We start from the raw sequence: 27,641 nt of genomic DNA on the forward strand, positions 1-27,641 counted from the left end.
AGTACCTGCATTTAAAAATAAATAAATAAGCCTAATTACCACCTACCCCCAAAATAAGAATAATTGTTTAGTAAATTAAAAAAAATGTCTGTGATTTGTGGATAATGTTCTGCAGACATGGAGAGTAGAAGTAATTAGTTGGAGTGGCCACCTCTGTTTTTTTTTAAAATCACCTTCCTTGCTGAGATGGCTTGATCACCCCGAGTATGCAGATCCTCTGTTCAATCAGTTAGTTGAGAACCCATTTTGCAAAGCCTGAGCAGAGTGCCAGGCCCATGTTACACACCCAGGGATGCTGCTGAGGTGGGGTCCTGGGGGCGGGGGCCCGGGGCCGGGGCGGGGGCGGCACGTGAGCGGCATGAAGCCCCGGGCCTGCCTTGGGAGAGTTGGCAGGAATCTTAGCAGTGAAGACCCTGGGGTGAGGCTGTGGGGTCCCGGGGCTCTGAGGTGGGAGGGGGACTTCTCTTTCCATGGTTTATATCTATTTTCTTCCCACATACGGGTAATACTAAAACTTAAAAAAATTATGTGAAAAGCAGCTAATTAAAAATATAAATCCAATCCCCTTGGAGACTCGAGACAGGCGCACGAGAAACAGTTTCAGCGGGAACAAGATCCTTTGTAAGTGCCGGTGAGGGGGAGGGGCGGGGCTGGCAAGCCCCTCCTTCTGAAGGGCGGGGACAGGGCTCTCCCTTTAGTTAAGTTTCGTGAGCTTTGGCTTTGCCTAAGTGACAGACAGCCCTCGTACTTCCTGCTTTGTTCGCTCGCAGGTACAAATTGACCGCGGTCTTCATTCATGCAAATGGCACCTGGCAGCTGCCGCAGGGGGAGGGTCAGATACCTGGGAGAGTAAGGCCGAGGCCTCCCTTTCCCCTGCCTCTCCGGAGTCAAGTTACCCGTCTCTCCACGCTTCCTGGGGGGTGTGTGTGTTGGGGGTGGGGAGGCCCCTCCCAGGGGACCTTTCGGGTCAGGCTGTTCGCTCCCAGTCTCCCTGTTCTTGTCCTGCCTGTGGGGCAACCTCTGTTCAGGAACGTGGAGGTGGCAGGGGTGAGGTGGGCACTTGGCCTTCACCTTCGTGGTTCATTCTCATCTAACCTGACCCTGCTGGGCAGGGCCTGTCTGACTCGAGACCTCTCACTTCACCAGTCTAGAGTCTGTCCCCCACCACCCTCACCCCTCCCGCCCAGTCTCTCCCCCACACCCCCCAGAGCCCTGATTGCAAAAATCAGGGACCATAGCAAAGAAAGTTGCAAACCTGGGGTAACTTCCTGCCCTCATGTTAACTGATTCTGACTTAAGGTAGTGACCCTAAGAAGTGTTATTTTTGGAAGACGTCTTTGGGCTTAGAGAATATTGTGCACGTTTGTAGTTATCTGATAGCTGTCCATTATTAAATGAGCTCCTCAAATTTTAAAAAAACTAAATTAAAGAGTGGCAAAAAGATTTGAGGACCTCCCCCGCCATGGCCCTCAAACCAACAACCACTTCTTTTCTCTGAGACGGAGAGGAGTTAATTGCGTTGAGTGGACCAAAGAGCCTTCAGTAAGCTGCCTGACTCCCGATGTTGACCGTTCAGCAAACTCCTTTGCCCAAGCCTTAAAGTAAGATCTGCTGACCCAGGTGAAGGGGTAAAAAAAGCATTGTGATTGGCATTTTGCTAGGGTACCGACAGTGTGTTCCCTCTTCCAAGGCGTCAACCGCGCGACGTAGGAACATTTCGGTTCCCCACCCCCCATCCCCTGCGATGGTGTTGAATGTTGCCAGCTTTTCCTAACTAATTATTCATCTTAATAAATTATTTGTGAAAGGTTGATTTGCTTTTAAAAATCAGCAGCTAAGCATGCCTCGTCTCACTGCATACAGTTGAGAGATTAATACAGGTCTTTAGAATTTGTAGCCTGTGTTGTGAACATAGCAACAAACCTGGGTGTACAACTGGTGACAGAAAAGGAACCATAAATTTTGCAGGAAAGAGTTTGTTTTGGTACCCTGTTCTTTTCGCTTTACATCACATATTGTTTAAAAGAGGGATATTTTTGTTAAAGGCAAGGGAACTGTGTATTTGAGATAATTAGTATAAAGTGAGATAAATAATTGGGTTTTGTCATGTGAGTATCAAAATGGCATGGTTTCTGAGATCACCCTGTTTCCGTACTGTTCCAATATTTATATAAAAATGAGAAAGTACAAAGTATGGGCAGGTCCTGAGATCCTGGTTCGACTGTGATTTATAGTGGCATTCTTTTCTGTTTGTTTTACAGAACTGAGTTTGGTGAAATTTCAGGAGGTTTTAGCCAGTGGTGATCCAAAGACAACAAATTTTGCTTTGTGGGGAGGTCTCCACCTCGTATCTTATATGGTGACCGTTAAATGGTAGCCAAATATCAGAACGCATTATGCAAATGTGAAAGTGGCCGGATTTGAGTCAGTCACCTTGGCTTGTGGCTTGACATCCCCTAGTTTTTGGTGGTGGTGGTGGAGGGCTGGGCATGGAAAAGAAGGATGCTCTTTGTCCGTTGCTGCTGTGGGATTGTCTCGTCTCTCCTAACCTCTTGTTGGGTGTGGCCCCCTTTCCTTCTTAGGACATCTGGGGTTCCCCGGAGCATGAGACCTTGTCCACGTCTGTCCGCCACTGAGCTCACATCTGAAAGTCTCACAACTGAGCTTGGTGCCGTCTGGGTGCAGAGCAAATGCTTGGTGCATGCAGCCAGCGCAGCCCAGGTGCCCAACATGGCTCAGCGGCTGAGCGGGCAGAGGTTTCAAAACCCTCTGAAAACCAAGCCATGTGTCGGTTTGGCCGTTGCCCGCTGCTTGGGGCTTTTGGAGGGGCCCTTGGTGTGGACATGCCCATGCGCTACCATCAGGCTCTGTGGCCAAGTGAATGAAACAGTAAAGAAGCGGGGGGTTTGGATGGCTCTCCTCTGGTTTACCTGATTTCACTTTGAGGGGCACATGCCAGAGTTGGATGAAGAAGGATCCCCAGATTCAGAGAAATATCCCCAAAGGGCAGGCTGGTCACTGGGTTTGGGGCACCAGGGGTGGGGATGAAGCCAAAATGCAAGTGCGCAAAGGACAGATGCATTGTGGACAGGTTAAAAAAATTGGGGCTCCTGTGTAAATTAACATGTAGTCGCTCCGCTCCACCCTCCCCAACCCCAGGTACGCAGTGCCCTGAGGAGGAAACCTCACGGCTAGGCTTCCACTGCAGTCTCCCGTGTTCTTGTTTAAAATTTTCATTTTTGTGGGTCTTTGCTTTGCTTTTTAAGGGAAACACTGGATATACTTTATTTGTAAAATGGTTGAGAATACAATATTCCCTTTCTGCCTAAAGGCAACAAGTGATTCCTCCTGGCAAACTGCTTAAGGACCATGGGTATGGATGGAGCCGGGCTGCCTGGGCTCAGACCCCCTGCTCTGCCATTTACCAGCTCCATGACCTTGGCCAAGCTCCATAATCTCTCTGTGCCTCAGTTACCTACTCTGTGAGATGAGGAGAGTTCAGAGAACCTATGACCTCAGACTGTTGTGGGGATTAAACATGTTCCTCTGTGGAGAGGTCTTAGAGACGTACCTGGTCATTCTGTGTGAGCGCTGGTTATGTCAGATGGTTAAGATGAGGGCAGTGGAAAGAGGACTGGTCGGGTGAGTTGAGAACTTGGCTTCCGGCCTGATTCTCAGGTACTGTGTGTCCTTGGGCCAGACACTTTCCCTCTCTGGGGTTCTGATTCTGCACCTGTAAGCTGAAGATGTTTGACTTGAATAGTGCTTTTTTGAGACTCCGTGGTCAGGGGTGGAGGTGGGGGCTGCCCCAAGACAAAGTGACAGAGGCTGGTAGACCTCCATCTTTGCTTTCTCTGGAGTAGCTTGGGTTCATTTCATTTATGGATTTTGGTTCAAGGAGGAGAGTTCCTCTGCATATGTGTGTGTGTGTGTGTGTGTGTGTGTGTGTGTGTGTGTGTGTGTGTGAGTGACAGACAAAGAAAGAAGTATGGAAATGGCTGAATCCCGGACCCTTCCTGGGGAAGGTGCAGGGGGAGTGGGTGAGCCAAGAGGAGGTTGGTGGGGGTGGGCCTGGCGGGGGTAACGGGGCGGGGAGAGGGGTGTGGCGGCTTGGGGTCACGTGGTATGAGACGGGGCTGAATACATTGTGGGACAGAGCAGTGGGGACATGCTGTCATCAGTTTTATCCAAGTGGTACGGGTTGATTTACTTATTGGGGAGGAAAAAATGGCTGTGTGTTAAACGGTGACTGGAGTTTGGAGGAGAAATTAAGAGTAAGAAAATCAAGAAAAATGACTATTAAAAGTGTAGTAATTCAGTGTTGTTGCAGCTTGGTAGCCCTTGCTGGAACTCACCCCAACTTGAGCAAAACAGTTGTTGCCTTGGTCAGAATTAAAACCAGAGGGTGCCTGCCGCCAGTTAATACTCTTGCTTCCTCCACCCGCATCTCTTTCTTTTCCATCCTAATAATCACCAGGAATTTCCCTGATACGAATGCCCATTCATTCCTTTGTATTATCACTGAGAGATGAGGAGCTGTCTTGCCAAGTGGAAAACCCATTCACAGGCTAAATCTCTGGCTTTCTGAACCAGAGTGTTCCATGGGATTTTGGACGTTCATTCTTACCAAAGTGGGATTTAATGCTTCCTTCCATTTCTTCAATTGTAATCTTATTAGGTCTACAGTATTTTTTTCCAGGGGGAGGCCCTGATGATTAATCGAACAGAATTTTGGTTATTTGGGCCCCTCAGCCCACCTCCTCGGTTCAGATAATCTTTCCAAATCCAACTCCAGTGCACCTCATCCAGCTGGCTTCCCGCCTGGACCCCAGCCTGTGTTCACATTCCTCCCACACCTGTATTAGTGACTTCATTAATCTGCAGGGTTCAATGTTTTGATCCTCAACTAGGCTGTTTACTCACCGAAGACAGGAATCACACTTACATTTCTTTTCTATTTTTCTACCATGACCAACCTTCTCTTTCTCTGTCTCTGTGTCTCTAAGATCAAAGCACCAGAGTAAATTTCCTTGCACATGTCACAAACAGCTGATTCTGAGAAGCATAAAGTGTTGGGGACTGAACATCCACCCTATTCTGAAAGACTGCCCCTGCTGCCTCATTTACTAGCTTGTTGAACATTTGGTCGCAAAATGTATGTGGATTGCTAAGTTTCATGCCTGAGCTGCGTTGTTATTTCGTTCATTCTGAGTGGCAGCCAAGCCAGGTCTCCCTGGAGTATGTCCAGGCTCACCAGACCTGGCCCAGGCAGGGATCTCATCTTCTTCAGCTGAATTCCTGAAGCCCTGCTTAGAAGGCCTGACACACAGTGGGTCATTGGGAAGGGCTGGGTTGGTAATAGAAGGGAAAATAAAGATATATTGAATTTCTTCTAAGCCAGCTCTCTTGAGGGGCCTTCTGATTTCTTTCCGCAGTGCCGTCTGCCAGGGCCTGAGAGTTTACGGGGAGGAGTGAAGTAGGTGCTGGGTCTTGTGGGTGAGCTGTGGGATCTGGAGGAGGGATTAGGACCTGGGGCTAGAGAGATCAGAAATCTAGGAGACCCATAAATCCAGCGTAAATGTGCCTGATGTGGCAAACTAAGAGGCCTTTGTGGGTGTGGTAGGTGGCCTGCTGAAAGATAAGTGGACACTGGGTGTTTATACTCAGGCTCGGAGATTAAAAAGAGGTGATGGTATGGAAAACCGGTGGTGGCAAACTCAGCCCAGAGGGGGCTGCTGCCTGTCAGCTTCTTTCTCGCCACGGGGAAGCGTTGTCCTGGAAAAATTCAGATTTTCTTAATGCCGCGTCTCCTAATTTGCAAATGTTGGCAATCAATTCAACAACAAAATCATGCCTGCTGGCCTCTGAGTGGGAGGCAAGGCTGGTGAGTGCCAGAGGCCATCGGGGGACACGCACATGCCGCAGGGTCAGTGTAGTGGGTGTCAGTCACCATCCAGATGGTCAGATACTGGGATTGCTGTGGAAATGGACTTGACATGCCCGGTGGGTGGGGCAGATGCCAAAAGTTGGCATCAAGGAGACGTTGATGACAAAGGTCAAGTTCTTTGCCTACGAGAAAGCCTCTGTTCCTTGTCTCCTGCCCTCCTCCACGCCTTCCAGGGCTCCCCCCTGCCTCCTGTAGCGTTTGAATTTTCCATTTGGCATTCAGGGTCTTCCTTGAGCAGCGGACATTTGTTACCCCATAAACGGTGCTTTCGCTCCAACGTGTGGCCTTAGCTTACACGGTGGGGTTTTCTCCCGGAGTTCCTGCAGACCCCAGGCTGCAGCTGTCTCTGCTGGGGGCTCCCGGGGTCTGCCCACGGCTTCCTCCCTCCCCATTTTACTCATCTGTTCCCTCTTCCTGGCACGCTCATCCCTCCAGTTTATGGGAACCCTGCTTCCCACTCATCTTTCCAGAGGCTCTGCTCACAAGGCACATTCTCCCTGAAGTGCGTTGCCTGCCCCACTCTGTCAATTTGGAAGAGATCACTTGTTCCTTTTAGCTTCCGTGGAACTTTCCCTCCATCTCCACCCATCCTTGGCTCACAGCTGTTCACAGAGTTCTGTCTCCCGGGGTAGATGATAAGATCACTGTGGGAGGGCTCCAGTCTTACTCATCACTCTGTCCCTGGAGCGTTTGGCTCAGGGCGACAGTCAACAGGGGTTTATTGAACTAGACACTTCATGTTGGGGTATGAACTACTGATCCTCAAGAGGAAGCTTCTTAAGGTCTACAGGGAGCATGGAAAGGGGGACAGTTGGCTGGAACAGAGGATGTGAGGGGAGCAGGTAAGGCTGGGTCTAGCTCCTCTTTAGCCTAAAGCAATACCCAATGCCATCGCTCTGACTTGGGAGGGCAGTGTCCTGCGTGCCTTCCTCCATGTGGTGATGAGCCCCTTGTGGGCCTGACTTGAATAGTGGGATTTTAATCCTTTACATCGGCAAGAAGCTGAAGGCAGAGACAGAACAAAACAGATCCAAGTCCATCCTTAACCCCAGCCAGGATGGCTCCCCGCAAGGTGTATTTCTTCCTGCCCACCTTGACAGTCATTCCAGAGTTCCTTGAGGTGGTGAGGGGGTGGAAAGGGCCTAGGGGGTGCAAGAAGGTGGAGGCCCACTTTCCAGGAGAACAAGAAGAGGCCATGTACTCTAGGGGGATCCCGGTTCCAGAGTGTGGAGAAGTAGATTCTAGTGCCAGGTCTGCCTCTTCCAAGTGAGTGACTTTGAGCAAGACTCTTAACCACTGAGTTATTTCCACACCTAGTTTAAGCAATTTCTAGAGTCCTTTGGATCCTGACATCCCATGACTCAGGGTTTTGTTGCATCAAGTGGTCATCATTGTAGGTTCATGAACCTCTTTGTCATTCTCTGTCCACACACAGAGTTATGTACTGACCTGACATGGGGCCACATTGGGATGATTTAGAGGAAACACTTTGTGAAAGGGTCCTTTTCAACAGGGTTTCATGCCAGTGATCTGATATGGACGAGCCTTGGAATCCCCTTGAGGTGTCATCACCAGAAAAGGTGAGATCCCAGGACGCAGAATCTTCCCATAAAAGGAAGGGCCACCACACCAGGCAGGATGTACAACTTGGTTGTGATACAAGTTGGATTAGAACGCCCATGTCGCTGCTAAGAAGGTGTAATTGAAACCCTCTTCCTCCTAAAACTGGGCAAGTTGCTGAGAAATTTGGGGTACAGTAGTTGCCTTTGGCTTTGGTTTCTGTTGAGAGGAATAGGAGACAGTCCCTTGATGAGTATTTCTAATGGGATTCGCCCTGGAGGTCTTCAATTGTTTGATCTCAGTTGGAGCAAATGTCTCAGACCTGTCTGAGATTCTGTGATTAGGTTCTTTTTAAAAAGTATTATTTAATTGAAGTATAGTTGATTTGCAGTGTGTTTGTTAAAATAGCGAAGTCATGGGAGCAACCTGAATGTCCACAGACAGATGACTGGATAAAGAAGACGTGGTATATACATGCAATGGAATATTACTCAGCCATAAAAAGAATGAAATAATGGCATTTGCAGCAACATGTATGGACCTAGAGATTATCATACTACATGATGTAAGTTAAAGAAAGACAAATAGCACATGATATCACTTGTATGTGGAATCTAAAAAATTGACACTAATGAACTTATTTACAAAACAGAAATAGACTCACAGGCATAGAAAACAAACTTACGGTTACCAAAGGGGAAAGAGGAAGGGGGGTAAGTTAGGAGGTTGGGATTAGCAGATACAAACTACTATATATAAAATACATAAACAACAAGGACCTACTCTATAGCATAGTGAACTCTATTCAATAGTTTGTAATAACCTACTATGAAAAAGAATGTATGTGTATATATGTATGACTGAATCACTATGCTGTACATCGGAAACTAACACAACATTATAAATAAACTATACTTCAATTAAAAAAAAAAATCATGGAGGTTCCTGCCCTCCTAATGTTCTTCCCAGCCCTCAGGTGTGGTGTCATTCACATCCCTGTCCTGAGCATTTTAGTGACTGTTCATTCAGGCATATCCAAAGGGCAGGGGGCAACCAGAAGTCTGGTTCAGACACTTTCTAGGATGAGACTCTGAGCTCTTTGGGGCGGCCTGGCTGCCTTCCCTTGGCTGGGGGCTGCTTCAGGGCTGCTTGGATCACTGTCTGGCCCCCAAAGCTGGGCCTAGGAGGGCCTCCTGTGGCTCCTAGAGTAATATTAAGGGCCTGAGTTTAGCTATCTCTCTGTGCAGCTGCGGTATACATCGCATACTTGGCAGTGGCCTTTGCTGTCTGATGGTCTTTGTGGAATTCAGCTCAGGGGCTGCCTCCAGTGTTGTCAAGTTTGTTCCTTTTTGTCCCTAAAAACTCTTCTTCAGAGATCTCTTAGGTCCCGAGCTCACGTGCATCCAGGGTCCAGGCAGTGAGTGAAAATGGGAGGGGCTCCCCAGGCAAAAGAACAAGCATCCTAAGTTAGCAGTCTTTCCTCACAGTTGTACTTGGCTTGCACACTAGCCAGAGCAAAGGTCTTCCCTGCTGCCGAGTCGTATGCTCTCTCACCTTTCTTGAAACGCAAAGTCTTCTTGGTTTATCTTTCCATGTTGTGCTTTTGATAGAGGCCTGGACACCAAGAAATGCTTGTCTTATGGTGGAGAAATAGGCTTGCCGATGGGTACTGGCCTCAGCAGCGGGGGTGCCGGGAGCAGCTCTGGGGACCTCTCCAGGCCCCCTTTCTCCATCTGCCATCTCCCCCCATGGCCATCCCAAGAATGGGGACCTCATGTTGCTACATCACCCAGTTCTTCATGAAAAACTAGAAATCTGGGCTTTTAATGTGAAATCTGTTAAGTGTTAAAGTTAACTTAGATTTGTTTCAAAATATTGTGTGGATGAACCGGCCTCCTCTGTGAGCCTGATTCAGCCGGTAGCCTTCCTGTCCTTGGCCGTGCTTAGGTCCATAACAGGGAGGGAGGTTAAAGCTGCAAGTCAGGACTCCTGCAAATAAAGGGTAGTTTGGAACAGAATCTAAAGCCAAAGAGATTTTCAATGATAAATGTACGATTTTACAGCACATTCCAGTGCTGTGTGACCCAGGTTTATCCCTGTGTGGAACCGTGGTTTTGAGCACAGCATTGGCGGTGGGCTTCCTGTGCGTGCCCCAGGCCCTCTGCTGAGAGCGCCAGCTGCTGCAGGGAGCACAGTGGACCAGGTCCCACCTCATCCAACATCCCTACCCATGCCTCGCGGGTGTGGGCTGGTCCTCCTGGGTCAGGTGAGCCTCACCCTGGTGTGCATTGCTTAGCCCTTGTGACCTCATGCAGATTGGTCTAATTACTCTTCCCTTTCCAGAGCCAGGAAAAATAACAATTTTTTTGAAAGGGAAAAGAAATTTCAATACATGTACATAGTTGTATAAAATTCAGATTATACATAACCTATAATGGAAAAGAACCTGAAAAAGAATTTATATGTGTATAATTGAATCACTTTACTGTACACCTGAAACATTGTAAGCCAACTATACTTCAATAAAAAAAAAAGAAAAAAAATTCAGATTGGAAAGATTTATGAAAGAGGGAGAATTGCTCTTTGCCCTTTCCTCTCTTCCCCTCCCAGATGTTTTAATAAGACTGTCTGACTATTTATGTGGCCTCAGACAACTCCTCTCACCTCTCCAAACACAATTTCCTTATATGTGATGGAGTAAAGAACCTAGCTTGTTATTATAATTATTTTCAGTGTGAATTAAATGAGGTGATACGAAATTCCCCCAATCCTAAGCACGTGGATTTTTTTTTTTCTTTTTTGTGTGTTGAGGATTTCTTTGGCAATCCCCTTTATAATTACTGTGCAGTTTGTATCTGATAAACATGCATGTTAGAGCAGCATAGGAGAGAGAATAAAAATGTTAAAGATGAGCAGCACTATTTTCAGCTCCATGTCCTGCTCTGCGCCCCCCCTCAACCCCCCACCCCCCCAGGAGCTTCAGACTGCTTTCCATACCCTTTCCTCCCCCAGACTCACGAAGACCTGTGATGAGTACCTCTCAGTGAGACCGCAGGACATTTTTCTGTTAACTAGAAAAGGACATAGAATCTTGTCTGTATGTTCTTTGGGGCTAGTGATAGAGAGGATGGTATAGGAGGTTCTGGACATTCAAATGTAAAACAGATTAATTTGTAGGAATGTTGGACTTTTGTCTGGACAGATGTTTTGCTTTTTATGGAGCTGGTTGGGAGTAAAGACGGGGGCAGTGTTTGGTTGGTGTTTTATTTTTGCTTTAAGCTCATGTTAGTTAAGATCAGATATAGCTGCATATAAAACAGCCACCCTCCTGCCCCCCAAATTTCAGATTAACAGTAATTTAAAAGACGCTTAAGTGATGTGTAAAGGGTTATATCTCTCATGACAGTAGGTTGGAGGGAGCAGTTCAGGGCCCTTAGGGCCCCAGAGTACCATCTGAGACCCAGGCCTCCGTCTTCCAGGTCCCCTTCAGTCCGGGGTGTTCTGGAATCCCCGCTCTCCTGTCCGAGCCGTGTGCTGGCAGGAGGAAGAAAAAGCACAGGCCTAAAAGGAGGCACCTTCTCTGCCGAATCAGCTCTCTCTCTCAGCTCTTTTCTGGAGTCCCCCAGACACTGCTGCTTACGTCTCACTGGTGGTGACTTCGTCACATACGCACAGCTAGCTGTAAGGGAGGCTGGGAAGTGTCGCCTTTTTGTCCCCAGTGCAGTTTGTACAATTAAAAACAAAGGTCTTTTTTGAAGGAGGAGGGGGAGCCTGGGTGTTATGGACGTGGCCAGCACGCAGGGTTTTAAAGAATGTTGGTACGTTGTAGAAATTTGTGAACTGACCTCCTTCCAACTCTTCTGCTCGCCTCTAAGCAAAGGACCAGCTCATTGTTCTGCCCAGGGACCATCGCCTGTTAGTGTGTAGGTGTACAGACTCCTAGCCTCCTCTTCCTTTTCATAAATGGCGGGATGAGGATGCAGGGAGCCTGAAAAAGTAGGAGGGCAGAAGGTAAATCGTGTCGAGTTGTAGAAAGAGCCCGGGCCCTGGTGTCAGAAAACCTGGGTCAACTCCGTTCCTCCTCTTACCTCTCTGAGCTTTTCTCATCAAGTGAGCCAAGGAGTAGCACCACCTTACGGGGCTGCTGAAGCCTGCAGACACCTGCTGTGGACTTGAAAGCATGATGTGAATGGTTGTTAATACTCTGCTTGGCTGCAGTGCCTCCAGCAGGCATTTGGGAAGCACCCGTAGGGTGGCAGGTGCCGTGGGGTCAAGGACAACACAGGTGAGGTCCAGCCTGAGTCTGGCTCAACATGCTGGAGGGGCGGGATCAGACTCGGCTCTGTTCTTTATGTCCAACTGTATATCTAGATTTGACCTGCAGGGAATTGGAGACATGCATGTGATCTTCCTTCCTGGTGTCCTGGTGCCTCTCACAGTGTGGTCATCCTGCCATGTGAATGTGGTTCTAGCGATTAAAATGCATAATTTTCATTTTCCATTTTAGGAGGAGTGCAGGTCCTCTGTGTAAGCTGTGAGCCCATGACTTCACCTGTCCAGTGCTGGAGCTCAAGGGAACGGCGTGTCCTTCCCCACCAAAATGCCTAGGTCGACACATTTCAAGGGTTATTACGCTTATGCCTGGGTCTGCCCCATCCCCCGGTGACATTAGCGCCATGTAGAGATGGCGTCCCTGTAACTGTATCCTGGGTTGTCATGAGAATGAGTGTCCAGCTAGGTGCCTGGCTCTTGGTCAAGGCTCAGCAAGTCACCACTGCCATGGCTGCGTCTGGCCGGCCAGGTCAGGCCAGGTGGCAGAGAGTGACTGCTCCCCAGCCTCTCTTCTTGCCCCCTGGCAGGCTGTTCCCCCGGCTTGGTCCCTTTGTTTGATGAAATTCTCATGTGTCTCAGCTGTGGACTTTGATGTACCATCAGTTTCAAAACATGAAGTAAAATACAGAGGGGGGAAGGGAGAGAAGAGACGCTGACAGCCCAGCCTCACTGGCTGCCAAGCGCCTCCCCGAGACTCCTTGGTTGGACTTCAAGTGCTTCTTGAAAACTTTCTTTTAAGTTCAGCCCCAGATGCCATTTTGCTTTTTGACCCTCTCTTTGTCTACCTTGGCAGTTAATCAATAAACCGATTAATGGATTCATTAATTAATAAACCAATGAATGGATTCATTCAGCACACACAATTTATCCAATACCTACTCTGTGCCAAACCCCGTTTGTGTGCTGGGGGTATGGCTGTACCTTCCTCATGGAACTTACATGTGGTGGGGAAGACAGGTAGACTTCAGGCTGTGAAGAGAAATAGAACAGGGTGATGGTGGGCAGGTGCTGTTTCACACTGGTGGTCAGACAAAGCCTGCCCAAGGGGGCAAAGGGAATATTAGGTGCAAATGCCCCGGTTGGCTTGTTTGTGGAATGACAAGAGGCAGCTCTATCGGGGAGTGGAATGAACTGGGCAGGGGTTGTGGAGATGCTTTTAGACATTCATGTAGAGATGTTGAGCAAGGTGCTGGTAACAGGTGCCCAGAGTTCAGAGAAGACATTGGGGCTGGAAAGATAAATTTGAGAGGCATCAGCTATACAACGCTGTGGGACTGGATGAGATCACTGACATCATGTTAGATCGGCGGTACTGGCCAGGTGGTGCACGTGCCCAGTCTTGGCGGATATTCAAGATGCAAGTGCCTGTCTGCCTCGTTGGCCTTGGGTTTGCATCTGGACGAGTGACCAAGGACCAGTCCCTGTGTTGCTCCCAGTCTGGTGTGGCAGCCCTTCAGAATGATGAGACTAGTACGGTGGAGAAGACAGTCAGTGGTGAGTCTGTACTTGAGGTCTGGCCTTGATCGCTGTTTGGTGGGTGGTACTGCTGATGGTGGCCCTGTTGGGGTTTGTCAGCAGAAACAGAGCACTTGACCTGCACTAGCCAGCTGAGTATTTGACACATGCTTTATTTACTGAAAGGCTTCTCTCCAAGGCAAATTTGGGCACGCACAGAATAGGGACTCGGGAGAACTTCTTAGTCTGAACTAAGTACTGACACTATTAATGGTCACCAAGTGGAGCTCTTCTCGCTTGGAAAGTAACATATAAGCTTGGCCCAAACTCCCTCGTCCTCTCTTTCAGCCCATCTTGTCCTGGTGCTGGACGCTGGCTGGGACCTTCCTGCTGGCCATCCCCTCTAGATGGCTCGTGAGAAGGATGTGATCAGCTGGGGAGACTTTGGCTGTACAGGCAAAGACTTGAGCTAGAAAAAGAACAAATGGTCATTCATTCGGTGCTTCCCATTAATCAGGGTGGTTTTTTTTTTTTTTTTTTCCCCTTCTTCTTAAAGGAAACCTTCAAGAAAGGAAGATTCCTAGGACATCATTAGAATTTAGGCCCCAATTGCATATCATAGATCTGTTTTTTGTTTGTTTGTTTGTTTCAATTAAAGGCTTAAATAACTTGGTGGATATGAATATGCAGGTACAATATAGATATTAGTAACCTGTCCTGTTAAATTAAAGGACACCCCTTTCCCCAGATCCCTATTGAGTCATCTTATTTATATAACACATCCTTAGAATAATGCCTGGCATATATACACACACACACACAGACACACAGACACACAGACACACACACACACACAGACACACACACACAGACACACACACACACACACACACACAGACACACACACACACACACACTGTATAAATGCTGTATATATATTAACTCATTTAATCCCCATATCAGCCCTAGGAGGTAGGTGCTATTATTTTGCCCATTTTACAGATGAGGACATAGGTGCAGAGGTTAAATAAGGTCACTCAGTTGGCAAGTGGTAGAGCTCAGATTTGAACCCAGGGGAGCCTGGCTCCAGGTCCAGGCTTTTCAACACAACACTCCAAGGCCTGTTGGTTTTTCCACAAATCGTTCCTAAAGAGCAACGACCACGGCCACACCCGTAGTTGTTGCTCTTTTCATGCTGGGCACTGTTGTGTATCTCAGATGCTTGATCCCTGTGCGGTCTTCAAAGCCCATTCTCCAGAGGAGGAAGCAAAGGCTCCAAGCAATTAAGTAACTGCTCAGAGTTTAAAGAATTGCTCCAGGATTGAGACTCTGGTCTGTCTGGCCCCCGAATCCTGCTGGTTTCCTCAGCACAGGGACCATCCTGCACTGTGCACACAGCACTGTCTTTCCCTGGTGACTCACGGCACCCAGTCATCTCCTTGCAGACTCACTCTGTGGCCCGTGGCACCTGTGGGGCCGCAGGATGGGACAGTGGCCCATGTGTCTCCAGGCCTCAATCCAAGGCCACGTGAGACCCCTCCCCCAAGGAAGCCGGTGAAGCTGGAGCTTGGATTTGAAAGCTGTTAATCCAGCTGGGCCCCTCCACGTCCCTTGCTCCGTTCTGTTAAGCCCAGGGCTTTCCTACGGCACCACACATCTCCTTTTCTGGGGGAAAGAGATTAGGCCAACGTCCAGACCCCGTAATGCGCAAGCGTCTAGTTTCTGGTCAGCGTCAGGATGAGCAGTTTCTAGTGAAGTGCCGGGGCCTGGAGAACCCTCGGGAAGGGTGGGGACCATCTGTGCTGTCCTGTAAAGGAAATTGTGGTTTCTTTCTTTCCTTTTCTCTTTTTTTCTCTTTTCGTTTATGGGAAAGGGAGACGTGTCTCAATCGAGCCTTTGTGGCGTTGTATTACAGAGAGTCACAGAAAATGTTCTATGTAAATGACTATGCGCCCTGATTAGAGCCTCAATAGGCACTATTGTGTCATATTGCTATTATTGGCGATGGCAGGGTTCTAAATGATATTCTCATCAGGCTGAAAAAGTTCAGTGTTAGCAGTGAAACTCGGGGTTAATTATACTGCTCTGAATTAGAGCATAGAATTAAGTTGCAGGGAGAGCTGGGTTCTTGCCCCCCCCCCCCCGTCTCTGTGGGGTTGCTGCTGGAGGTCTGATCAGAGTATTGTTGAACCCATGTTCTAAATTTGTACTTACTGGCATTTTGCTCTGCGTGAGTTACTACCCCTTCTGGTGTTGGGAAACACAGGACCAATTTATGGGATGGCTGGAGAGGGGGAGAATCATCTGCTTCATAGCACATTCTTCTTAGTCACTCGCTGGGTGGAAAGGATTGAAGTCTTAGGGGAGTGCCCGACCCTCTAGAGAGGCCCCTTTAATTGAGCTCTCATCTCTCCTGCCTTTGAATTACCGGCTACTCTGATCCCGACTCACCTCTTTGAAGAAATGACACACTGACCTATATCTTGGCTGAAACAGATAGACGCCTCTATCTGCGTCCTGCCCCTTCTTGGCATTCCGCATGCAACCTGCAAGCGAATCTGAATCCGGCTGAGGCCTGAGGCGGGCCCTCTCAGGTCTCCTGCTCTCAACTCCTCTGCCTTGTTTTAATCGCAGACCTTTGCTCTTTCAGAGTCATTCCTGATTGTAAACTTCCTGCATTCCTTTCCCCCTTTTCTTTTGTCTGTAAATTTCATATTACTTACATCCCATCTAAATCAACATTTCCCCTCCTTTCATAGGTTGTGTGGGCTGTGAATATAATTATGAAGAGTGGTTTTTAGCAGTGGCCTCCTAGTTTATCATGTGTACATATGCTTGTTTATTTACCCACCTTGCCACTTTTGGATGTTTAGGCTGAGTCTTTTTTTTTTTTTTTTTTTTTTTTTTGCTACTGTAAGTCACACTGTATTGGCAACCAGCCTAGGACAGATTCCTAGAAATGAGTTTACTGAGAGTGTGAACTTAAAAGTAGAAGAAAGCATTTAAACCCAGGTCCATTTGCCTCCAAACCCAGTGCTCCTTCGGCCATTCTTTGTTCTCCTGTCTTTCTCCCGTCGGACCTCCAGAGCCTGCCCCAGAGCCTGCCCGGAGGAGCCAGGCACGCCCTGCTCTCCCTGAGCTCTCCCTGAGCTCATCCACTTCTCACCTGGATGGTCCAGAGTGAGGGAACTCTGGAGGTCTTCCTCTCCCTCTTCTTTGTTGACTTTGGCAGTGGTGAACCGGTCTCTGGAGCAGCACTGGGGCCTGTCCTTCACCTGGCAGGAGCACAGGCTGTCCTGCACGGCACATGCAAAGTGCACACGTTAAAGAATGCCACGTTGTGAAGAGAGGGCACTTGAAAGAGTCAAAGATAGTTGGGTGGCCGAATCACATGTGATTTAGTCCTCCTAGCGCCGACCCTATGCAGACCCCCATCGTGCCTGTTGGAAAACATCCGTTCTCAGTTTTTCAGTCGGTGTAGTAACTTTCTTTTCTCTTCTCTTCTCTTCTCTTCTCTTCTCTTCTCTTCTCTTCTCTTCTCTTCTCTTCTCTTCTCTTCTCTTTCCTCTCCTTTCCTTTCCTATCTTATCCTTTCCTTTTCTTCCTTCCTTCCTTCCTTTCTTTCTTTCTTCTTTTTTTTCTTCCTTCCTTTTTTCTTTCTTTCTTTCTTTCTTTCTTTCTTTCTTTCTTTCTTTCTTTCTTTCTTTGTAATTGAAGTATAGTTGATATACAGTGTTGTGTTAGTTTCTGGTATACAGCATAGTGATTCAGTTATACATATATATATTCTTTTTCATTATAAGTTATTACAAGATATTGAATGTATTTCCCTGTGCTAGACAGTAGGAATTGTTGATCTGTTTTACAATGTATAAAATAGACTTTCTGAAGCACAGCCCTGGTCCCCACAACTGTCTTTCCCATGCTGTGCCTTCTCTCAGACCCTGGAGAGAATATGGGGGTAAAAAGGGGGCCCTTTGGTCAAACATGCTGGGTGAAAGCTCTATTCTAAAGAGATTCCCAAAGCCCTTAAAACTCTCGGAGGCTCAGACATGCACCACGGTCAGAAAGCCTGTTTGGTTCTGTGGAAGCCAATCTGCCCCCCAAGACATCTGTTGATATCCTGTAGCATCAGCACATGGAACAATGCTGAGCTAAGGGTTCACGTCCAGACTCATACCTTTCCAGCCCCCCATCCCTGCTGCCACCTTTCCATGTCCTGTCCTTTCTGGCCTCTATGCATCTATATTCACCATTGCTTCTGCCTGCAGTGACCTTCCTGGTGTCTCCAGATGCCAAGTTCAGCTCCCTTTGCAAGACTCAGTTCAGGCCCTCCTTTGTTTGCTTTACCCTGGTATGTTCTCTGTATAATTGGCCCCCGGGCCTTCTGCATCCTTACAACTGTTCCCTGTGTCTGCTGTGTGGCATGATTTCCTGTCTGGTGTTACATTTATTTGTGTCTATGTCTTTTTGAGTGATTCACCTCCTTGAAGACAGGGCGGGTCTTCCTGCCATTGCTCCAGTATGGGCTGTCACATTGCCTACCACGTAGTAAGTGCTCAGTAAATGCTTGCCGAATGGATGTTCATGATGTCGATTAATACTCCGTGGAGGGAGGGCCTGATAACAGTGGTGCCAGTGGAGATGTCCCCACAGCAGTTTCTATGCCAACCTCAAAAACAGGTCACTGCATGAGATGCAGAATCTGCCGTCTCTTCCAGTCAGCATCTCTGGGGAGCACAGCTTTGCTTCTGATCTTTTTCTGATCAGTTTCATGAGGGTTTCATCTGTGATACTAATGGTAACAGCCTTCACTTTTCCAAGCACATACTAGGTGCTAACTGCTTTATGCACATTCTCTCTTTAATCCTTGTATCTACCCAGTGAGTTAGGGTTTGTTTTTCAGGCAATGTCAAAAGCTGTGGCCCAGAGAGTTTTAAAAAACTAGGCTCAAGCAAGGTTACATAGCAAGTGGCAGTGCTGGGAATTAAGCTTGGGTCTGACTCCAGAGTCATCTCACCACATGGCTGTATTGCCTCTCACCAAATATAACAGATTCTGTGCTGTGCTGTGGGGTGGGGTGAGGTGGGGTGTGGTGAGGTGGCATTTATTGATTTGTTGAACTGATCCTGGAGCCATCCTTCCCCCTCCCTGCCCTCCTCCTCTTTCTGAATAACATCATTTCTTTGTCACTTCTGGGCATCGTACCTGTGGATTTAAGTGTGACTGATTTACGCAGTTTTACAAGTTTTCTTAATTCTGCTTCTTCCCTCACCCCTCTTATTTTGGGAGCTTTACTGAGAAACTGGCTGATGGGAGACGAAAGGGACCCCAGTGTCAGGTTTGGTATTGACAGTTAAGGGTCGCCTTGCACCCCAACCCCGGTCTGCCTTTTGCCCTTTCTTAGCGTCACCGATGCCCCCTGTCCCCGAGTCTTTCCCGGCTCCAGGTCTCAGATTTGTTTTCCTTGGATACAGACTGCAGGCAGGTGTTGCTTCTTACCGAAGGTCCCAGATAACACAGGCCTTGCTAAACAGCCCGGTACCAGGAGCGATCACAAGAACCCCGTGATGCTGTGTGTGTGCGTGTGTGCCTGGTGAGATGAAACATTTACAGGGAATAAAAGACATTCTTTCCCCAGAGCCCAGATTTGGATAGTCTCCTTATGTACCCAGCTTTGACGGTGATTCCATACGTTCTGTTCACCTTTACATTTCTGCAGCCTCCACTAATCTATTTTCTATACTGCTACCACCAACAGGAGAGGTGTTTCCGAAATGCAGGTCTGACTAGGTCATTCCGCAGCTAAAAATCCTTCTTTGCCTCTCTGGAGCCCTTGCGGTGAATGGCTCGTTGGCCGCCCACCTCTCCAGCTTCTTTTATGTTCTTCACCTGAGTGTGCTCCAGCTGTGGTGTATTCCAGATTGTTCCCGCGTGCGTGTGGTTTTTTCCTCTCTCTTCTCTAGGCCTTCCCAGCCGGCTGCAGCCTCTGTCCTTGTCACTCTTCGCCTCCACCTGGCTGATTCCTGTTGGCTGCGTCTGGAAATCTGCGCCCAGCCAGATGCATCCCGAGTCTGTCCTTCTGTTGCGTCACTCAGCTCACCGGGCTCCGGTTCATTTCTTTGTGTCTCCCTCAGCTAGATCATTCACCTCTCGCCTTCATCTCTGTCCCTGGCACATGATTGGAGCTCGATAACTACTGAATGAAGGATTAGTCACATGAGTTTATTTCCTATGAAAATGCTGGGAGGTGGGAAATCGAAGCATTTCCTTGAGGTTCTCAAATTTGCATGATAAGGATAATACACTCTACCATTTATCAGATGCCCGCTGTGTGCATTCTGCGTGCTTTTTATAGTTTATTGTTACCCCCGTCCTGACTCCATCACAAAAGCAAAGAGGCTGGGTCTCTGTTTCTCAGATGAGAAGTCCATAGACCATGGCAGCTGAGCATTTCAAGGCAGTTTCTGGATTTAAAGCTGAAGAACACCACCACGGAGACTCAGGGAGATTGTGACAATATTGTGACGGTATTTCAAACAGAATTTTAGGTGCTTGTGTCGGCCCCGAGAGTTTGCCAGTTGCCAAGCTCCTGCGTGCAAAGAGGAGAGGGTGTTTTCTCTCTCACATAGTTTGCATTTACATGAAAGCCAAATTGGACTTGTTTATTGAATCAATAAAGATACTATCTCTTTGAATAATTTAGAATCTGATTTCCCTATTTGAGTTCTCCTTTTCTGAGAGACACGGGGCTACTGGCTGCGCATTGCTGGTGGCTCATCTTGGAAGGGGACTCTTCAGTGTTGTCTCGGTCATATGAATTTTATTTGCCCAGGAGGACGTGACTGAAGCTCTGAATAGTCAAAGAAAACATCTCTCTTATGTTTTTCTCATGAACAGAACACTCTGTTGTCCTGAACTGTTGCTCCACTGGGGCCGGCACGTGGTGTGTTTTCCTCCTGTTGGAACCAACAGGCTTTTTCGTTTTGGGGCAATCCAGGTAAAGATTTTTCTGGTGCTCCTGTGTGGCAAGGAAAGCATCTCTTTTCTCTCTCTTTCCCTTCTGTTCTTGGGTGTGAAAAAGTATATTTTGAGTTGCATGACTCATCTTAGCATATTTACTAGAAATTAGTGTTCTGCCAATGATGGGAAATTCCTTACTCTGATTTCTTACTCTGATTTTGTTTTACTCTGCTCCATTCTCCCACATCAGAACAGGACTGCAGACTGGAATCAGGAGGTATTCAGATCCAGAGGACAGCAGTTCAGAATAGTGGAGGCATTTTTAAGAGTAAATCTATGGCCCTGGGCTCTGATTTTTTTTTTTTTTTTTAGACGGAGGTAGTAAGGACTGAGCTTAGGACCTCATGCATGCTAAGCATGCATTCTACCACTGAGCTATATCCCCAGCTCCTGGGCTCTGATTCTTTTATCTGTTGTGTGTGTGTGTGTGTGTGTGTGTGTGTGTGTGTGTGTGTGTGTGATATAGAGAGAGAGGGAGAGAGAGAGAGAGATTGATCAGTTAGGAGGAGGCTGTCACATGGAAAAGCACAAGACTTCTTGAAACACAGGCCCCAAAGAGATACCATAGGAATCATGTTTTTCAGCCCTTGAATCAGGCTCAAGTTCTGATAATAGTTTTTCGTATGATTTGTGAACATATTAATATGAAAAGCCTCACAAAACTGGAAAAATGCAACTGGTAGACTGTTTTATGAGAAAGAATAAACCCGTCCAGGGTGGGGTGGGACCCACAACCTGGTACAAGTGCAGACAATGGTCTTCAGTCTTTGATCAGCTCCCTCTTGGGTGGAAACTGCTCTGCCAGCCTGATAGTCATAGGCGGGGTGACATTTAGTCTGAGGCCTTTTTCTTTTCCAGGAAGAACAGAACCACACCCCTCAGACCAGGGAGACCCAGGCAGAGCCCCAGGGAGACCAGCACCTCTGGCCTGGACGTCAGTGAGAGCTGAGGACAAACAAGTGCAGGAAGAACAGAAGGTTCTTGTCTTCAGAGAAAGTTCAGTGTTCAGTTGACTAGAACCAGTGCCACCTGTGTGACATTGTGGAAGGTCAAAGCAGAATAGGGAAGGAAATGGTTGAATAACTCTGGTTTTTTTTTTTTTTTTTCCTTTTTAGAGTTTTTTTCCTTCTCTCTCTGTCAAGAAGGGTATTTCAAAGCTGGCCAAGTCCAGTGACATGGGTCCCAAGGCCTGTGGGATGGGGTCTTGGAAGGGGCCGGCTCAGCTGTAGTTGGCAGGAGGCTGTAGCTGCCGTTCACTGAGTGCTTGGTCTGCGCCAGCCCCATTCCGAGTCCTCCTGACCATCCTGCGGGTCGAGGAAGTGAGGGATTTGTGAGGGCGAGTCCCCATGCTCTCACAGCTCCTAAGTGGCCTTCAAATCCATGCTGGTGGGCAGGTGGGAGAAGCCTTTGCCATATTCAGAGGGGCAGTTGTGTGGCGCCTCTCCCCTCCCCTGGAAGGGACCCTTAATCCCTGACTGTGACTTTGACGCTCTGGGGAGTCCCAGAACTGAGAGATCAGTTTGCTCAGAGGGCTCCCCAGTGCGGGGCTCCTTTTCCCCCCACGTCGGGGGCTGGCTGTGCGGGGCAGGAGCGGGAACCTGGTGTGCCAGGCTGTGCGAGGCGCTGGCCTCGGCCTGCACGGCCTTCTCTGGGACGGGGAGGTCCAGGCTTGTGCTTCTCACCCGTGTGTGTTTTGAGGCATACACGCTTCTTGCTCAAGTGGGGGTGAACTGGTTCCTCGCCCAGCTGGACGGAGGGCTGACTTCCTCCCTGGGCCCCAGCTGGGGGGTGGGAAGTGGGATCTCTGGTTAGAGCCCTCGCATGGTTGGGCAGATTCACAGCTGCTCAGAGGTCAAGCCTGAGGGGCTGGTGGGGGCCAAAGAGGAACTGGATCGCCCAGGGACCAGGCTGGGGCTAGGCGGGTTGCCTGTGATTTTCAGCAGAGGCTGGGATCTCCAGCACTGGCTGGCTTGCTAGTGATGATGGACAAAGGAATAACGCATTTGCATAACGCTTTTATTGGCCTCAATGGGATTTTGCTACGTATTATGGGAACCCGGCAGGTGAAGAGGTCAGGTCAGGTCTCCCCCATTTCAGGCAGGAGAAAATGGAGACTTGTTTAAGATCACAAAGTACTTGGAACTTAGCTACTCTCCCAAGGCTGGTATTCCTTCCACTACTCTGTGAAAACCAGGGTGAGGACATGGGCCAAGTCAGGCCTTTAGTGACCAAAGCTACAAGGGAGGGAAGGGCTGTGGACTTAGCAGTGACCGAAGGCAGAGAGGAAGCCATCACTGCTGTGTCCCCAGCTTCTGCCAGGGTCTGGCCGAAGTAGATTCTCAATAAATAGTTAGTGAGACCATGGAGGAATTTCTTAGATGTAGGGGGTGGTTTTGCTCACCCACTCAGCACCTTTCAGAATTTTCCCCTTCCCTCTGTGATAATGCTTCTTACCCCACCAGTGGGATGGCCTCTGAGCAGCACCTTTGAGATACCCACCCAGCTTTTCCTTTTTCCCACAAATTATGGGACTTGGGATTGTTCTTTGGGAGAAAGAGAGCTTTTTGGCTCAGTGCATTAACTTGAGGTCTGAATTTTGTAGCTGACTTCTGATGCACATAGGCCACTTTTGGTCTGGAAGGGTGTCCTTGTAACCTCTTTGTTTTGACAGCTGGGGAGACTGGGTCCCAGGGAGGTTTTAGGAGCTGCCTGGGTCCCCCTGGTGAGCAGGGGCAGAGCTGGACTTGAACCTGCATTTTCACTGCAAGGCATTCTCTGTGTTATGCCCTTTTGCCCCACATCCCAGTGGGCGACCTTGGAAGTCTTTCGAGATTTAAGTCTTTCTGGTTTCTGCCCTTCAGAGCTGAGCAGGAGAACTTGCCTTTAGTGCAGAAGGGTAGTGGGATGTCTCTGTCTAGGTAAAAGCTTGGGACCGTTTGCTCAAGACTCTTGCAGCTCTTACTCGGATCAGGAGCTCCCCGGGATTTTTCTTTTTGTTGTTTGGTTTTCTCCCCTTCCTTCCACCTCCCTTTTCTTGACCCACCTTGTGTTTGAGTCCCTCTTGGCTGCCCGGGTGGAGATGGGTGGAGGGGAACCGGAGGAGTATTTGCGTGTGGCGCTGATTCTCAGACCCCTTGGGCGGGTGCAGATGGTTGTGGTCCAGGCTGCCAGGCGACGTCTGGTCTGAGTGTGCAGGCCACGCCCGCCCTGCCTCTCCCTGGAGGGTGGAGGTGCTGGCCACCTGGCGCTTACAAGTGTGGCTCTACGTGTGTTCTTGTGCATCGAGGAGAAAATGAGAATGCCACCTGATCGTGTGCACATTGTGTGTGACCGTTTCAAAGCCTGGCTCTATATGTGATCTCATCCGAGCTGAGTGCGGGGTGGATTGCTGCTTATCAGCACCTGTGGGGGCCCTGCGCCTGGCACCTTCCCCTCCGTTAACTCATGTAATCTTCTCAGTAATGCGGGGGGAGAGTATCTCATGTCGTATAGAGAAGAAACAGAGCCCTTTGCTTGGGGTTGGGGGGGTGTTACTTTCATTCAGTCTGTAGTTACTGAGTGTCTGCTGTGTGCTGAGCCCCGCCGTAAACTTGGCCTTCATGGATGAGACCGACAAAGTCCCTGTTCACGTAGAGCTGAGAGCCTAGGGGTGGGCATCCCTTATTGAGGTGGTATGAGTGAGAAACGGCGAGCAGGGATTGGAGGCTGGGGGAGAAGTTTAGTAAAATCCTAAAAATTTAGTAAAAAATTTAGTAAAACAAAGTTTAGTAAAATCTTAAAAACCCTGTTACCACCGTTCTCCCTGTGTGTTCCCCCTTCCCCTAAATATGCATTATTAGCACAGTTTACATATGTATAAATGTAGGCTCAGAGAGGCTGGGGTGCTTCTCTAGGGTCACACAGTAGATGAGCTGGAATCTGAACAGACTCTGGTTTGAGTTCTATCGTATGCTGCCCACCTCAGAATAATGTGTTCCCATAAAAATAAATGAGTTTTGCAGAATAACCAGTCATTTTGGTGAACTCTCAAATACATTTAAAAAAATTCAAAGTTGCTCATATGTGAAGATGAAGCCCTGTGTCTCATCTTGTAATCTGGACTCAGGGATGTGGGGTGTTACTGGTCTGAGGGTCAGAGCGGGTGTCTGTCTGAAGACAGGGGCTTGGCCATGTCTCAGAGTTGTGTTTTATCAGGGTTGGGGTTAAACACTCAAAATAAAGCCCTCACATTTGTTGCCAACATGAACCTATATTAACTTTGAAGCCCTTCTAAATCTTCTAGAAAACAGAAGTCTGGAAATTCCGAGTTGAGCCACCAGTGACCTCCTGGCGCACGTGAGCATGAGTGTGACATGGGGTCGGGGAGGATGACGCGGCCTGGGGCGGGTGCCTTGGTGCTTCTCTGTAGAAGCAGAAGTCCCCGTGCACACGCAGCTCTCACCTCTGCTCAGGCTGTTGTGGGGCCCCCACTCTCTCGGCTTGGTTGTGGCTAACTCTATTTGGTTCTGGCCGTTAGTGGCTTTCCTGGGGGATGCCTTGCAATTAGCCAGCATTTTGGGGGACTCTGAGGTCCCTGAACACTGCATTCTGAGTTGTTTTTGTCACGTTATTTAAAGGGCAGATTGAAGTGGGGGTGTTTGTGGTTTCGTCTGATATTCTTTCTTGTGAGGTCTACAGAAGAACCCTGGCTAATCATTTTCTTTGATGATTTTTGGCGTCTGCCACCAGATGCTGACCTGGAACTGGTCTGGTCCCATTGCCCGCATCCAGGACATCTTTGGGAGTACAGGTGACCCCAAGAAACTCTACTCAGAGAACCTTGAGCTGCCCCGAATTGCTCAGTGTCCTAAGTGGCTCTGCCTGGCTCCTGGGAAGACTCCTCCCTCTGCCCGAGGCTTCCTCGGCCTGGCTGCTCCCCAGCTGATGGCAGTGATGACTGTCACCTTCCAGAAGACGTCTCAGCTTTGCTGACGAGTCTCTTGTGCAATTGGTGGTGGCCGTGTGCAGGGCCTTGTGGGAGCGCTGTGAACCCTTTGTGGGCAGAACCTCACATTGTTGCCACCAAAAATCCTGGAAGGCAGGTAGTGTTAGCGTCCCCATGGTACAGCTGAAGAAACAGGCTTGGATGGAGTAAATCACTACCCCAGCTCATATAGCCAATGATGCAGGGCTACGCCTCCCCGAAACTGCACTTGCAGTCCTGAGGTAGGAGTATTTAGTTTAAATCTCCTTCAGCTTTCCCTAATTTTTTTTTTTTTTTGTGGGGGAGGAAGGAAATTAGGTTTGTTTGTTTATTTATTTAAATAGAGGAACTGGGAATTGAACCCAGGACCTTGTGCATGCTAAGCACTCTCTTTACCACTGAGCTACACCCTCCCACTTCAGCTTTCCCTTCTTGAGCCTTCTAATGATGGTAGGGCCTCCCAGCCTCAGCACTCCTGCTGTTTGGGGCCAGGTCATTCTTTGCCATGGGAGCATCTGGCCTCTCCTGACTGGGTGCCTGTTGCACGCCTCCCCTGTCCGGAACCCGTGTCACCTCGCCCAACCGAGACCACCAGAAATGTCTCCAGACATTGGCAGGTGCCCCCTGGGGGACAGAACTGCACCCAATGAGAACCACTGAGTTATAGTGACCATCGCAAGCCCTAAACCAGTCGGTACAGCGTATGGAGACAAGGAAAGGGAGAACATTTCAAATCAGGACTGTCTTAGAAAACTTGAAGGTGCTGCTTTAAGTGCAGCCCTCAATGTGGGAGGACAGACTGACCTTGGGCTTTATGTGGGATGATTTTTAATGGCTCTGCGTACCTCTCAGAGGCCCCGTGGAGCCCCCGTAACATATTTCATTGTTATGCACTTGTTATGCAGTGAGAACTGGCGGGGAAAAACTGTAATCTTAGATTTATTGAAGGTTTGTGATTAAAGGCACTTTTTGCTGAAAGGAACTGGGTGCAAATGAGAAGGGCCTCCCCTGAGCCCCGACACGTGGAGAACAGACAATGAGCAGAGCATTTCCGTGCTGTCTGTGCCCCTGGTGAGCCCACCCTGCAGGTTCCACAGCCGCTCCAGCCGTGTGGTTTCAGAGCCGGGTGTTTGCTGGTGTGCGGACCCAAGCCCGCGTGAGCTTGTTTTCCACACACGCGGCTGGCAAACCTGGCACGTTTTGTCAAATGAGATTTCTTTTCCTCCGTGGACTGGTTCCCATTGGTTCACACATCTGCCCTCAGGGTGCACCGGTGCCGACCTTGTGCCAGGCTGTCCCTGAAGCCTCAGAGCATCTATTTGCAGAGTTAGTTAAACATTAGAGCATGTGGTTTGCCGAGATGCCTTGTGCTGAGAAAATCCAATTTATCCAAACCTCAAATAAAACAGTAACATTTGGGAAGATTTTTTTCTTCAGACGATACAAGCAGATTGTAACTTTATTTCTTGGATTCTTTGAAACAGAGCTCCCTCCTGCTATGCCATGAACAGGGTTCAGCTTGCAACACCCCTTTCGTGCACTTTTCCAGAAACACCTATTTAAGCTGAGGTGTCACGTGCCCCTTTGCGGTAGCAGGTGACCTTTGGGGGACATACTACTGGTCTTATGTTTAGCGCAGCTCATGAGAGTGGCTGGTTTTCAGGAAATGGTTCACGTGTCAGTCTTGGTAACTCAGAGGAATTTTGCAAAAGCACCTGGTGAACATTTCCGTCTTTTTGTAGTCTTAATATAAACCCTTTCAGGGGAGACATCTAATGAACTGATGACAACTTTTTTTTTACCCATAATATCCATTATTTGTATTCCCAGGGCTGAACTCCCTCCTCCAGGAGAAAGAGTAATAATAAAGCTACCATCTGGGGTCCCTGCTGTTGTTAGTATTATCACCTGGGAAAAGTTAGAGATTCAGCACAGGGTCACACGGCAGGTGACCGGCAGAGCTGGGATTCCAACCTGCACTTACCCTCAGGGCTTTCCTGCCTCTGAGTCACTGTAGATAGGGAACTGGGGAAACAAGGAACAAATAAAGAAGAAATAGAAATCCCTTAATCTGCTACCTTGAGATCAACATTGTTAACATTTTACCGTTTCCTTATGACTTTATCCCCCAGGATACGTAAGTTATAAAACATGTCATATTGCATATTGTTTATGTCTCATCTGCCTCACTTTGTGTCTTCTCATGAACACTTTCTCATGTTGATAATTGTTCTTTTAAAGCATCATTTGGTAAACTGCATCATATCCCAGTGTCTTTTGTAATATATTTTATGTAACTCTTCTATTACTGAGCATTTATTTATTATTATTTTTTAATGGAGATAAGTGGGGATTGAACCC

General features: G+C 48.4%; 1 protein-coding gene and 2 long non-coding RNA genes across 3 annotated transcripts in view; 2 read left to right on the forward strand and 1 right to left on the reverse strand.

The window, feature by feature from the left end:
• PTPRJ (protein tyrosine phosphatase receptor type J) overlaps positions 1-27,641 on the forward strand; it is a 153,097-nt gene that overhangs the window by 28,214 nt on the left and 97,242 nt on the right. The gene's annotated exons all lie outside the window — the stretch shown is intronic.
• On the forward strand, positions 461-27,140 carry LOC116666376. The gene is made up of 4 exons (XR_004323199.1): positions 461-1,570; positions 12,082-12,091; positions 15,007-15,012; positions 27,131-27,140. It is a non-coding gene; the product is annotated as an uncharacterized LOC116666376 (long non-coding RNA).
• LOC116666377 lies at positions 9,047-21,673 on the reverse strand. Its single transcript, XR_004323201.1, has 3 exons — positions 21,290-21,673; positions 11,579-11,585; positions 9,047-9,056 (listed from the first exon to the last, which is right to left on the reverse strand). It is a non-coding gene; the product is annotated as an uncharacterized LOC116666377 (long non-coding RNA).

The sequence above is a fragment of the Camelus ferus genome, chromosome 10 (assembly GCF_009834535.1).
Source record: "Camelus ferus isolate YT-003-E chromosome 10, BCGSAC_Cfer_1.0, whole genome shotgun sequence".
Classification (NCBI taxonomy): Eukaryota; Metazoa; Chordata; class Mammalia; order Artiodactyla; family Camelidae; genus Camelus; species Camelus ferus.